We start from the raw sequence: 13,036 nt of genomic DNA, 5'->3' as shown, positions 1-13,036 counted from the left end.
ATCAATCAATGATGAGATGGTCCTGATGATTCTAAATGTGGCAGGATGAATGTTATTCCTTGGTTCAGCCCACTTTCAGCCTGGCGCATTGGGGGGCGCTAGTATAAATAGTGGCCATTTGAGCATCCCTGTATCTCTTACCTATGATCTCCTTTTTGGTCACCTGACTTCCTTTGGTGTTGCAGAGATCATTCTGAAGCCTCCATCGCGGCTGGTAGGTGTTTACTCATTGTAGTGTGTACATTACCTTACTTGGTGGTAAACAGATATTGTTTTTAGGTCATAGCTGTAGAAGCCTCCTTTGAGCCACTCTGCTCATGTTTCATGACGCGCTCTACTCGGTACGTAATTCAATTTTGTTACGATCGCTGCCTTTTACTGTTCGTTTATAGTAATTACTTAATATGCTTTGCAGGAAGTGTGGGCCTTAGTTTTACGCAACGCCACGCTAACAGAAGTGCTGCTGCTTTGCTTTGCCTTGCTTTTACCGTCTGTCCCCGTTGTGAGGTTTCTTTTCCTGCTGCTGCCAGCTTTTTTAAAGTGGACGTCGGCGTGGACAGCGGCCATATGCATGCCGGTTATGGGAATCGGCTGGCGTACATATTAATGGACCGGATGATTAACTTATAGTCGGGCAGACGGCAAGTTGGAGCAACACGGCGATTCCGTTTGCTCCAGATTTTAAAGTTTTATCCCGATTGTATGTTTTCTGTTGTTTTGATTTTTGTTACGCCACTGGTGGGAGGCCCTTTTTCTAGCTGCAGATCACCAGTGTGGTCCTGCAGTTGGGTTATCCCCCAGCGCTACATTAGTTTTGTTGTAATATATTAAAATTTTCTTTGTTCTTTTATTCAGATGCGGAGTGCTGACGTGGAGGAGACTAGGGTGCCTTGGTGGTGGGATCCTTGAGTGTACACACCTGCCTTGTTTAGTTTATTAGTGTGTGATTTTGTGTTGCACTTGTGTCTTGGTGTGTTTTCTCTCTCTCTTTTTTTTTTTTTTTTTTTTTTTTTTTTTTTTTTTTGGGAGTTTGTGCGTGGCATCCCTGCCCCTCCACTGGTAAGCCTCAGCTCTGAATACCTTTTTAAGCATATTTGTACATGGATATTTATGATTGTGCTTTTATACGGTGTTTTAAATAATTATTAATAAATTGTTAACTTGTTTTTATCATTGAACCTTGTCTCTGTACTGAGTATAACAAACCTAACTGCCTTCTTGGTGATTAGTGTTACTTCCAGTATTCTCTGGGTGAAATTCCCAGAGTGGCGTTGTCTTAAACTGTGAAGAGTATTTACTTTATTCTCACCTCGTGCTGCCACATAAACAAGAAAAGGACCAAGCAGAGATTCTTGGTTCATCCAGTTGTCACAAGAAGGCAGCAGCAGGGAGAATTTCATGGTTTGATCCAGGAGCTGAAGCCGCGAGAGGTCGTTGGCAGAGTTGGGGCCACATCTGAGGAGGCAGAGAGCTGTTGACCTGGAGCAGCATCTAGCTGTGTGTCTGAAATAAAATATTATTTTTCTACTATTTGTACATTCAGAACTGGTATGCTTTTGAGCTCCAGTGCACTTGTTGCCAAGTGAAGCGGTCTGTTTGGTCAGATCAGTTTGAGCTTGGTTTAAAAGAATAAATGCCACAAATTCATCTAGTAAAATCATTCTTAAAATAATTTATTAAATATGTGAATTTAAAATATATGCATGGATTTTACACGCGTAGTCAATAAAGGCCTTCATCTTGAACAACATTTAGATTTGACTGGAATTCATGTTTGAGCCTCTGTGAATTGGATGCTGATGAGTTGCAAAGAGATCCTTCCACATTTTAGCCAGTCACCATAGTCAGCCTAGTTCCTCTGGACTTCATTTCCACTTATTTTGCATGCACACATTTTAGTGTACATTTTAATACATAATTTTAAACATTCCCTAGGACTGTAGAAATGACTATATTAATATTTTATCCTTGTGCGTTGTCAACGTTCTCTACCCAAAGTGCAAACTGTAGTATTTCTGTAAAGAGGTTTGACCTGCTGCAACATTTGCATTTAAGATTTGTTGTGCTGGTTGTCTGGTGATGGATGTAATGCAAAAAAGTCTTGAGCTTCCAGAAGACCTTCAGTAGTATGGTGCAGGCCTTTGGAGAGCATAAATAATACTCCATAACAGCAGCTTGTTGGTCTGTACTGAATATTTGATGTGTTTAGTTTATGACAACATGTCTGAAAGACGACAGCGAGCTTAATTAATGATAACCCTTTAAAGAAGATGAGCTTTGACAGGAGAGAACTGCACACCCGAGGTATGAATCATCACATGGAAAAAAGAAACTAGCGACTAGGTCAGCTACGCATAGCTTGGGGGGGGGTCAAGAAAGGAAAACAGATACCCTGACTTTGCTCACTTCTGCAGCATATAAATGTAATGAGACAATTGATAGTTCGCCTTAGTTTAAACACTGCTATTCATAAAGAGTCACACTGGTGGAAAATCTTGCAGGCAACAGTATGCATTTGCAAAAAAAACAGCCTCCTCATGCTGTAAGTAGTCATGTGAAATGTAAACAAAAAAGAAATTGGGGAAAATGACTTTGTTGTCCTTTATATTAATGTGGCTATTTGGAACAGCCACTAGCACTTCAGATTTCTGGCTGACAGCACATTGTACAAGCAACTTGTTAAGAAGCATAACTCCATACTGTGCATATGTTGCAAATGGGGTGCACGCATATATTTAAACAATTAAATAATACCATTCATAAGTTTCTGCTTTGCTCGACTTTCATTTGCAAAATAATTTGTCGCAAATGAAAAACTGAGAGATCGAATCAGCTGCTTCTCGTGTGAGTGTCTATCTTAGTCATGGACTGCAGCTAGCAATGACGGGCTGTTTAACTGCAGAAATTCTCCACTTGCCCCTAGGTTCTGGTTAGTGTCCACCAAATTTGCAGCACATCTCCAGAGCAGAAGAAGGCCTGCTGACAAAAACTGCAGTCCAAGATAGTGGAATTTGAATATAACCGTGGGAAAGCAGCTAAATGATATCAAGGATGACCACAAGAGCAACGGGATCAGTGAGTCATGGGACAAACACACAGCAGACTTCGTTTTTGTTTTTTTAACTGAGAAGACAATCCAATTACTAAAGGTATTGCTATTACTAATATCAATCAATCTATTTATCCATCCATCTTCTGCTTATAGGGTTGCCCGGTGGTTCCCAGCTGTCACAGGGTAAAGGCGGGGTATACCCTGGACAAGTAGCCAGTCTGTCACATGACACTCACAGTCACATTCACACGTACAGCCAGTTTATATTCACCAGTGACCCTAACCCTGTTGAGACCTCTGCCTCAGCAGAGTTTCTTTAACCCAAACCTCCTTATGATTTGTTTGTTTAAAACTAACAAATTGTAAGCAATAAATCATATAAACGATGCAGCCTTTAGCAAAAATGATACAAACAAAACTTCTGCATTTATGAATTTATTTCTTCAGCCCTTATGCCTCCCTATGTAAACTTTTCCAAATTGAACCATCACCAAGTTTTGATCTAATCAGTGCATCAAGGCATCAAAGGACATCTTGTGCCTACGCCTGCAACATCTCTGGCTTCTAACAAAATGGTAGTATTTGATTTTTTTTCCACAGAGAAAATTTTTTTGAGATGTAACATTACTGCCATAGCCAGTTTGAAGCCGGCTATGACATCAACATCTGTTTAGTATTGCAATGATCCTGTCACATAGCCTTACTGTTCGCTTAAACAGCACCAGTGCAAGACAGCGCAGCATATGTCAGAGAAGACTGCAGAAGTTATTTTGCTCTGTATGTTTTTTTAAATGAATCAGTAAAACTAGCACCAGAAATTTGTGTTTATACCTATAACAGACGGCTGCACGTTGTGCATGTCTGAGTGCTACATATGAAGAGAGGTCAATGTCTCCCTCACTGTGTACACAAAACACAGAGGCCCACGTCCAACTTCCCCGTCAAAGACAGACTGACTTCAGCGGTCTCTTCAGTGAAGGAGGAGGGCATGTTGTTTTTCAACTCCAACTAACAATCCTCGCCACTGAAAACCAAAGAGAAAGACTTCATTCATGGTAAGGTAGCATAGACAAAAATATTCCTCTGGGAGACATTAGTCTCACATTGTCTCCAAATCAAATCCCTTAATTTACATACTCATTCCAAACCGTTTACCAATTACAGCACTAATGACAAGCAGCACTGCGGCAGTGACATTTGGTTTATGTGTAAGCTGTAAGACGCATGTCCTGTTAGAGTTCGTCAGACACACCCAATAACTAATGCCAAAGAAGTTATAAATTTGTTGGCTAATAGCATAAGAAAAACCATTCAAGGCAATGGGGCGTATGTTCTGTATTAAAGTCGCAGTTCTAAGTAGGGAGATAGATGAGAAAACTGATAATATTCTCAACTCTTCGAGCATATTAGCTTCCCTTAATATTGTGCACAGACAGCTCAATAAAGACAATTGGTTCTTTTGTCTGGGGGCTTGTGAGGTCAACAATTTCATGACAGGAAATAGAATAATACTAAATAAGGGATGTCAAACTCTTCTCGCAGTGTGGGCCACACACAGCCCACTTTGATGCTAAGTGGCCCGGACCAATTCAATTTGATTTTTAACTAATTACTTTTGCAGATAAGTAATCAGTAAAGTAATGGGATTACTTTTTGGAGAGGTAATCAGTAATTACTTAATAATTACTTTTTTCAAGTAACTTGACCATCAGTGATCATTAGTGCCACAACTGAGTAAAGATGACCAACGTTGAGCTATTGGCGTGCTGGATCCTGCTATATGTCCAAAACTGTCCCTGGAGGCTCTCTAGTCTCATTGTTCTTGGTGTAAATCTGAGACAAACTAAGATGAGCTGCTCAAGCTGGTACTTGTGCCATTTTTGTGGCACAAGCACATCCAGCCTGAAGCTGTATAATACAATAGTGCAATGTGGACACTGTATTAGTGCTAATCTCTCAGAATGAGGAGATACTTCCTTGGAAAAAAATCTATTTCCGACATGCCGCCTTACTGGACGTGGGACACGCTGGGTCAGCGGTTTCATTAGAGGCAGCCACAACCAGCAACCATTGCACAGCTTCAGACTGTACTCATCCAGAAATAGGGAGAGCAATTTGTCAACAACAGATCCAGAAGCTTGAGCAATCTATGCACACACAGGTGACTGCATCACATTAGATGAGGCCAGACCTCATATTGAACTGTTTGTATGTATATACAAAACAATATCCATATTCTAATTCATTCAAATTGGTAACAATCAAAATTGTATAAAGATGCTCTACAGAAGCCTGAGACTGAAACCTATTGTTCTGAGCAGATTCCGCCTCATAAGGGATGATTTTACTGCTTGAATACAAGATAACGTAGTCTCCGCTGGATGTTGGTTCTCGTCTCTTACTGTACGCTTAAATTCCACTGTGTTTTCAGCACAGCAACAGCTGGTTAAGGCTGCTCCGTCAAACATCAGTTTACCTGTTTTGGTTTTAAAAGGTGGAAAAGGTGAGTTAGGCAGGAAAGTTTACTTTTGTCCCCTTAGTCACGTCACCAGAGCCATTGACAAAATTGAAGAACACTGAGAGGAAGGCCTCTACGACATTGGTTTCCAATACAGATTGTTGGAGGAAACCCAATTTTCTTGGGTACACAAGATTTAACGCGATGCTGACTTATATCCAACACTGGATTCAGGGGTTCAATTATGCACTTTGACGTGATACTTGGGCTCTATTCGATGGGAAACCCATTAACAAACTGTGCACCTGAACAGTTGTACGGCCAAATGTTTAACATCAGAAATAAGACCACATGAAAAACATCTTATGAAAACCTCATCTTTTTTTTAATTAAAACAAGAAAACACTGAAACAAATTTTCCAGATTCTCATGGACATGACCAGAAATTTTCTATTTATTTTAATCCTTAAAATGTAGAGCATTTTTTGACCACGCAGCAATCTGCTTTCCTTTTGTCTAATCCTCTGTACTTGAGCTGTTGTTTACCTTGTATCTTACAGAGCCTCACTATGTGGAGGAGGCAGCCAGTCGCTGCACTTTTCTGATTACTTTCTGTAACCTGAAGCATTTTCTGCGCCATGCTCTTTGCATGAAGACCTCACTTTGAGTAAACTATGTTGATTTAACATGACAAGTGCATGCACAACTCTATTCAAAGTGTTTGCTTTTCTTCTGTGATGTCTTGGGCCTTCACACAAAGATTATAGTTGTTTTATATACTCAGCGAGGATTAGATTTGCAGAAATAGCAGGACGGAAGCAGTTTAAAATTTGCCAAACCTTCAAAAACACGTTCATTGGAGCAGGGGCATTTAAAAAAACAACAACAAAACATTTCATTATGAAATGATGAGTGAACGAGAATTCAGAGATTATTTGTCTGTTGATGGAGAAAAGTTGTCCTGATGTGCGACCCAAAGCCCACAGAAGAAGCATGGTTGCAACAGTTTCCAGCTGAGCAGTCACTGAGATAAAGCAACTGTTGTTTGTGCTCTCTACTGTGATAATAGGCTGTGTTAGGGAGCAAAAGGATCTATATTTGACCCTCAACTTATATAGATACAACAAGGGAGCAGGGGGTATTTTTAGCACCTAACCGATGTGGATCTGAACAAATGGAAAATTGCTCGATACCTCTGCCTGCTTCAGAGTTTACAAAAGTGAAAGCGTTCCTGTGTTCTTTGATCTTTTTTAAATCCTTTGCTGCTCCTATGCAGGTATTGATTCCTCTCTGATAAACGCTCAAGTCTGTACTTTGTATGGAAATGTTTCGGCGCGCACCGAGGAGGAATTGACATCGTGCAGAACAGACGTACTGTCACCCCCCACTGAGACGTGAACGTATCTGTCACCTCAAATTTTGATCCACAGCTTGACCCATAGTGGCCCGGCTGAAAGGCTACAAGCACATGGCCCCTGTTCAGCAAACTGATGCGTGTAGGTCGGTCATTAGTGTATAATCATATGAGTCTGACTGGGTGATTCATCTTGGAGAGAGAGAGCACGAGTGATATGTCTCCATCATCGCAACCCACTGACTTCTGTCATGACTTATCTGAGAGATAATTCCAATCATGACCTTCAGCCTGTGAGGCGACATATCCCAATCCATCTACAACACTGATTACACTTAATGAGCAGGGTTTTTTTTTTTTTTTTCTGTAAAGCACGATTTACAAGAGACCCTCAGAATTTAGTCTAAGTATTAACATATGGCAAAGAGAGCTGAAATCTTACTGTTTCACATCTGCTGAGCTCAAATATCAAAGATACTCTTACTCCCCATACATATGCAGCTACTCACTTTATAAAATCATTGCGGGTGAAAGGCAAATATATGTGACTTTGAAAAACTTATTTTTCATTTAGGCCATAACAGATTAATATAGGAAATCTACAAAGACAAAAGAGTCACATGGCTTGGTGCAGTCTTAGATGATGCCAAGTAAAGCAATACCAGTGCAATGCAGTCTGTCATTCAGTACCTCTTTTATCTTTCTTCCTAAAAAGATAAATAATAGAGCAATACCGGTCTGCTTTCATTTTTTGGGTATTGAATATGGGTGTTTTGTAAAAAAACACAGTTGCATCTAAGACGTGTCCATGATGCATCTCACTCCTAATGGATTACATATGTGCTCTTGAGCAGGGATTCTTGATTCATTGGCTACTCTTCATATTTCAGCACCGCAACCTTTTCCTAAAACCAACCAGTGAGTAAAAACAAAACTGATCACTGAACCGAGCGAGCGAAATCAAAGTAAAACAAAACAAAAAACAGAGGCCAACACGGTCTCCTGGCTGCGTGCTATCTCTGTGAAGCCAGCAGCTTCTGAAAAATGACAGCATCTATCACTGCGTACTCCTGTGATTGGTAACCTGCTGTTGTCATTCTTCTTCTTTTTTTTTTTTTTTTCTTTCATTCTCTTCAATCTCTGTCCTCCTGTTATTGCAGACTCGTCTTAACTAACGGTGGCAGAGATTTATTTTTAAAAAAACAAAAAAACATTTAAAATAGACGACGGTGTTATAGGGGCCACACAGGAATCTGGATGCCAACATTTTGCATTTCACTTTTTTTTTTTTTAAACAACAGCATGGTGATTCAGTGACAATAAGATGGTCATGGGTTCAAATCTACAGGCTGACTAGATAGATGATTCTGTCTCTCTCCAACATGTCCAGGGTGTGCCTTTTACCCAATTACAGCTTGGATTTAGTAAAGCTTATCCAATCATGAATTGGAATAGAATTGAATAATCAAAGAATCATGATGAATGGACTTTTTGTTTTTGTCCTATCTTTGATTTGAACCAGGTTTCACCATGTAACTCAGAGTTTTCACAGTCTGTTTTTATATCGTCATCACAACAATTTAAGTATTGTGATTTAAGTGCATTGAAGCAATTGTTGTTGTGATTTGGTGATATATAAATAAAACTGAATTGAGCAGAAGAGACAGCTAAGGTCTCTTTCACATGGGCCTAGAGACCCACTGACACTGGCACTGGCAGGTACTATGATTGCTAAAGCCCCAGTCACACCTAGAGACCAGTCAGTGACATTTTTCCCTAGCAACCAGAAGTTGCTAGGGAAAAATGTATATTCTACAACTGATTGTTCAGTGGTTTCTGGACATGGTTGCTGTTGCTAGGTGAAACTGGTAACGAAGAGGTAAACAGTGCTCCACTGAAAACATCTCTGGGTGTGCCAACTTGTCTTCACTAAGCAGTAGTGAACCTGTACTGTACAGCTGTTCACTGTTGTTTTTAAATGTGTTGGTTCAGTTGTTGTTCAGTCCAAACATTGTCTATTTCCCTTTTGGGTCACATGAACTACCGCTCTGAGCGATAGTTAGTTGGATAGACCAGTTGACATCTTCCTTACTAGCTACAGGTTACTGTGGCAATCTGCTAGCAATCAAAGCAATCACAGGGACGCCTTTAAAATCTGACCATCAGAAAGCTTTACTAAGTAGGGCTCACTCTCTAGCTTTTAAGCCTAAATTTAGTTTCAAAACAAACAAAAACAACAACAAAGAAAAAGAAAACAAATGCAAACTTTAAAAGATACGTCCTCTCAATGGTTAAAATTTTTATGAATGGAGGGATGTACAGTGTGCTTCAGACACCACAGCAGTAAAACCTTCCACCAACCATTCAAAGGTATGAATGAAAGGTTAAAAAAGTGCACTCTTGTAACAAATTTAATTTCACAACAACTGTTCTTCTTATGACACTAAACAAGTACTGACTGAAAAGGGTGCATAACGCTTCTCAACTTCCCTTAACGGGCTCATACACTGGGAAAATAAATCCTCAAACTATTCCATGGGACTTTCTTAAACTGACGGAATCAAGAAAGGAAGGACATAATTTGGCTGATATCCAAAAGGAATGTGGTAAATCTTCGTGCTGCGAAGCTGAAATAGCAAAGCTCCTAGCGAACCAAGAATGAAATGATGCATTTGGTTTCTGGTTTCGCTATATTTACTCCATTATAATAGGTTTCTTATGTTCAGCGTGTGTGAAAATGGAAAAAACAATGATGCAATGATTTCTGACTGAGACTGTAAGGCACATTCTATAACGCAATTATATATTAAACAAATTTGAAAACCACTATTTGGCTGTTTTCTTGGCAACCGCAAAAGCTCTGATCGCTTTTGGTCGACACTGCAGAAACAGTTCAGTCTGTGCACCATGAGTGGACTCTTTGGGCATGTAAGATTGATTGTCTTTTGTTCACAGGGGCAGGAAGGTACAATGCTGCCTGCCACACAGTAAGTGATGGAATGTGCTGCACTTCATATCTGATTCTGCTGTGGGTACGGAGCAGAGAACATGCAGGAAAAGGCAGCAGACGCTACCAAGAGACCAGAGAGCAACATCGGGACACGGCCCAGATGGGCATCAAGGGAAATAGTTTCCAGCCAAGACATTAAGTGTGCACATACTGGCAAAGAAACAAGAGCACAGTCTAGCCTGCACTGTGCGTTGTGTGGAGTAAACAAAAGAAGCAGCAATGAGCATCCAGAGTAGGCGCAAGGTTTTTCTTTTTTAAGCCATAACAAAAAAGGCTAAAAATGAGGGAAGGTGTAAGGCAACCACCGGGTAAGTCCTTTTCTGGTGCTATATGTATCAGTTTATTGCTCTTTAAAAGCAAATAAGTAATTTAATTTTTTTCCTACAGGTGTTGGAGTGGTTTCATAAAGGAACTGAGATGGCGCTCTGCTATTGACGCACTGCTGAGTGTACTTGGGAAGATTTAATAACCTCTTATCTTATCAGTTTAACCCAGTGCGCACCTGAAAGTTGGAACAGCAAAGTCAACCATTAAACTGTGCCTCGAAGCTACGTGGACGTCGATGTATATTAAATAAGCAGTAGATGTTTCCTGCTGCTAACAGAAAGGGATTAGTTCTAATTTTTCCTGTTTAATTGTGTAAATAAAGATCGGGTGTGCGCACTTGTGACCATGGATGTGTGTGTGTAGTGGCTTTCCGATAGGTCACTGAGGTGATGTGTTGAAGGCAGACCTACCGACACGTGTCAAGTTACGGCTAAAAAAAATGACAATGTCCGCACATTTACCTTTGACTTTTCCACTAAATGCTAGCTGCACTCTTTTATCCGCATGGAACATCACAAATCACGCGGTTGTGTACCCTAACCAAATTCAAAATTCAAAAGAACAATACGCGCCACCTGGCATACGTCACACCTTACTGCAATAAACTGAATAAATAAAGTTATAGGTGACTGCCTCCTAGTTCATGGAAAGCGCATCAAAATGAAAAGAAACAAAAACAAATTTATTAATAGATTTATTTAGAAACCAACTCTATGTGACAGTAATTCAAGCCAAGGTAATTTTGTGTGTGTTTAAATAAAGCTTTTTGCGTGTATACAAAACTTGGCTTACATTTCACACAGCGTTCCGTCCTGTAAAGTGACTGACGTTGCATGTTTACATACAAACTATAAGTTGCTGCCATCTTGTGGCCGCACTTGGCTACTGTCTCTGGAGGCTAGCTTGACTCTGAGCCACTGGAGTCTGTAGCTGCTGTCATTTTCAAGGGTGTGTCCTGGAAGCTAAGAGGCCAGGAGCTTTTTTGTGGTTCTTTGCACTTAATCAGTATTGCATGCACTGTATGTTAATTATGTTTCACTGCTCTAAGATCAGTTGTAATCTGCATGTTACCGCAGAAGGAGAGTTAGGAAGTAAGTGAGGATATTACTGTGATTTTTCATTTCAGCAGATTAGTTTTGGCCAGGAAAACCTTTATAAAGAAAATTCACATAATTAAGAGGGTACTGTGATCTCTGGAATGTCCCAAGGTTTTAAGTTTGTGTACGTATGGTTTAGAGCCTAAAGTCTTTGTTATATTTTAGTTCTAGTACATATCAGTTAATTGATTACTGACCTCCGTGTTTCTCCGATTGGGACATAGTATGAATAATCACTTGGTTGGCTGGATGCAAGTTTAATGAGTTGATTTGCTTTTTCTTCCTCATTTCTTAAAAAATATTAACCACGTCACACAATACTAAAGCTTCAATTCAGTTTGCTTTTATTATACTAATGTATTTCTTTTTTCCATTAAGGTGTAGGGCTGTTTTTCTAATCAGATTAAGAAATGTTTTTCTTTTAGAGCAAGCCATACTACAAACATATGATAGTACACAATATGATGGTACTGTGTGAGCTCAACCTTTAATATTCACAATAGTAATATTACCCATACAACACCGATGGGGAACACGGAAGGGTGAGTATCATCTCTGCTTGCCTTTCAGCAACAATCACCCCACTCTACTGGATTTTTGCATAATCACAATGCATTTTAAGCTTTTCACTTGCTATTTTACCCTGTCTTGGCTGCTTTGACTCACACGTAGGAGCATTGTCCCCTAACCACAGGGCTACTGGTTTGATCCCCAACCCTGGCCTCTTCAGATGGCGCCACAGCCTTAGCACCCAGTGACCACAGTACGTTACAGCGATTGCAATTTCGATTTTTTCTATTGTTGTTTTTACATTTTCCTAGCTAGCAAATTGAGAGTTCGGGTTAGGACTACAGTAATTTGCCCGTTTCAGTTGTCTTCTTAAAAAGATGCACTCTGACAGGAACACTGTGCACTTCTTTTCTATTTGTTAGACAAAAAAAAAACAGCAATGTCAAATTTGTGATAGTGCAACAGCAGCTTTTCGGTTCATTACTTTTGTGCCAACATGAATAATAGATTTGCGGTGCAAAACATTTTCACCTATTGCTGTTGACTGAGCTGGAGAGACAGAAAGAGAGCACATAATGTATACATTTGTATTTATGCATGCACTTCACAGAGATTTCAGTAATTTTGTTTATGTCCAAATGAGTCATGAAATTTGTTTGTGTGCCTCTGTGTAATAGAATTTGCCTTTTTCTGATGTAGTCATGAAGGAAATATGCAGGTAACAATATTAATAATGTAGTCAGTCTAAAAAAAAAAAACTAAAACTGTATTTTTTTTATTTTTCTTTCTTTTCACATGCTCTCTGACTACACTATAACAATAATTGACTTCCTTAATCCCCAATATGATGCACAGATCCATAAGAGAGATGACTTTTCCTCCTTTTTCTTTCTTCTTTAATTGCATGGACTGGCCTGAGGATAGAGACGATGAAATATCACGTACAATTCGATCTCCCGAGAATTTTTGTGTTTGCTCAATATCTAGATGGATATTGCGGACTTCTCTTTTAACAATCCAGAGTGACAGCACTTTGTAGTGGAAGCTATTCTTAGAGCCCCTGGTTCAATTGCAGGGGTCCAATTGAATTGGAGGATGCCGTGCCACATACATGGTCACTTGATGGGGCTGACACAAACACTCACACTCTTACACTCACACCTGTCTATCACACCTCCACGAGCGTTAATCCAGCTGAGGCTCTCCGGATCACCTTCTTCGTTCTGTC

At 39.9% G+C, this 13,036-nt stretch overlaps 1 protein-coding gene and 1 long non-coding RNA gene across 2 annotated transcripts in view; one reads left to right on the top strand and one right to left on the bottom strand.

Annotated features, from left to right (window-relative positions):
- Positions 1-13,036, bottom strand: part of gcgra (glucagon receptor a) — a 48,703-nt gene that overhangs the window by 32,418 nt on the left and 3,249 nt on the right. The window lies entirely within an intron of this gene.
- On the top strand, positions 42-11,374 carry LOC146388442 (uncharacterized). The gene is made up of 2 exons (XR_014800041.1): positions 42-3,075; positions 3,206-11,374. It is a non-coding gene; the product is annotated as an uncharacterized LOC146388442 (long non-coding RNA).

The sequence above is a fragment of the Perissodus microlepis genome, chromosome 4, assembly GCF_051167445.1.
Source record: "Perissodus microlepis isolate ML-2025 ecotype Zambia chromosome 4, ASM5116744v1, whole genome shotgun sequence".
In the NCBI taxonomy this organism is placed as follows: domain Eukaryota; kingdom Metazoa; phylum Chordata; class Actinopteri; order Cichliformes; family Cichlidae; genus Perissodus; species Perissodus microlepis.
The sequence above is the reverse complement of the archived record's forward strand: the minus strand, read 5'-3'. Positions and strand labels throughout refer to the sequence as shown.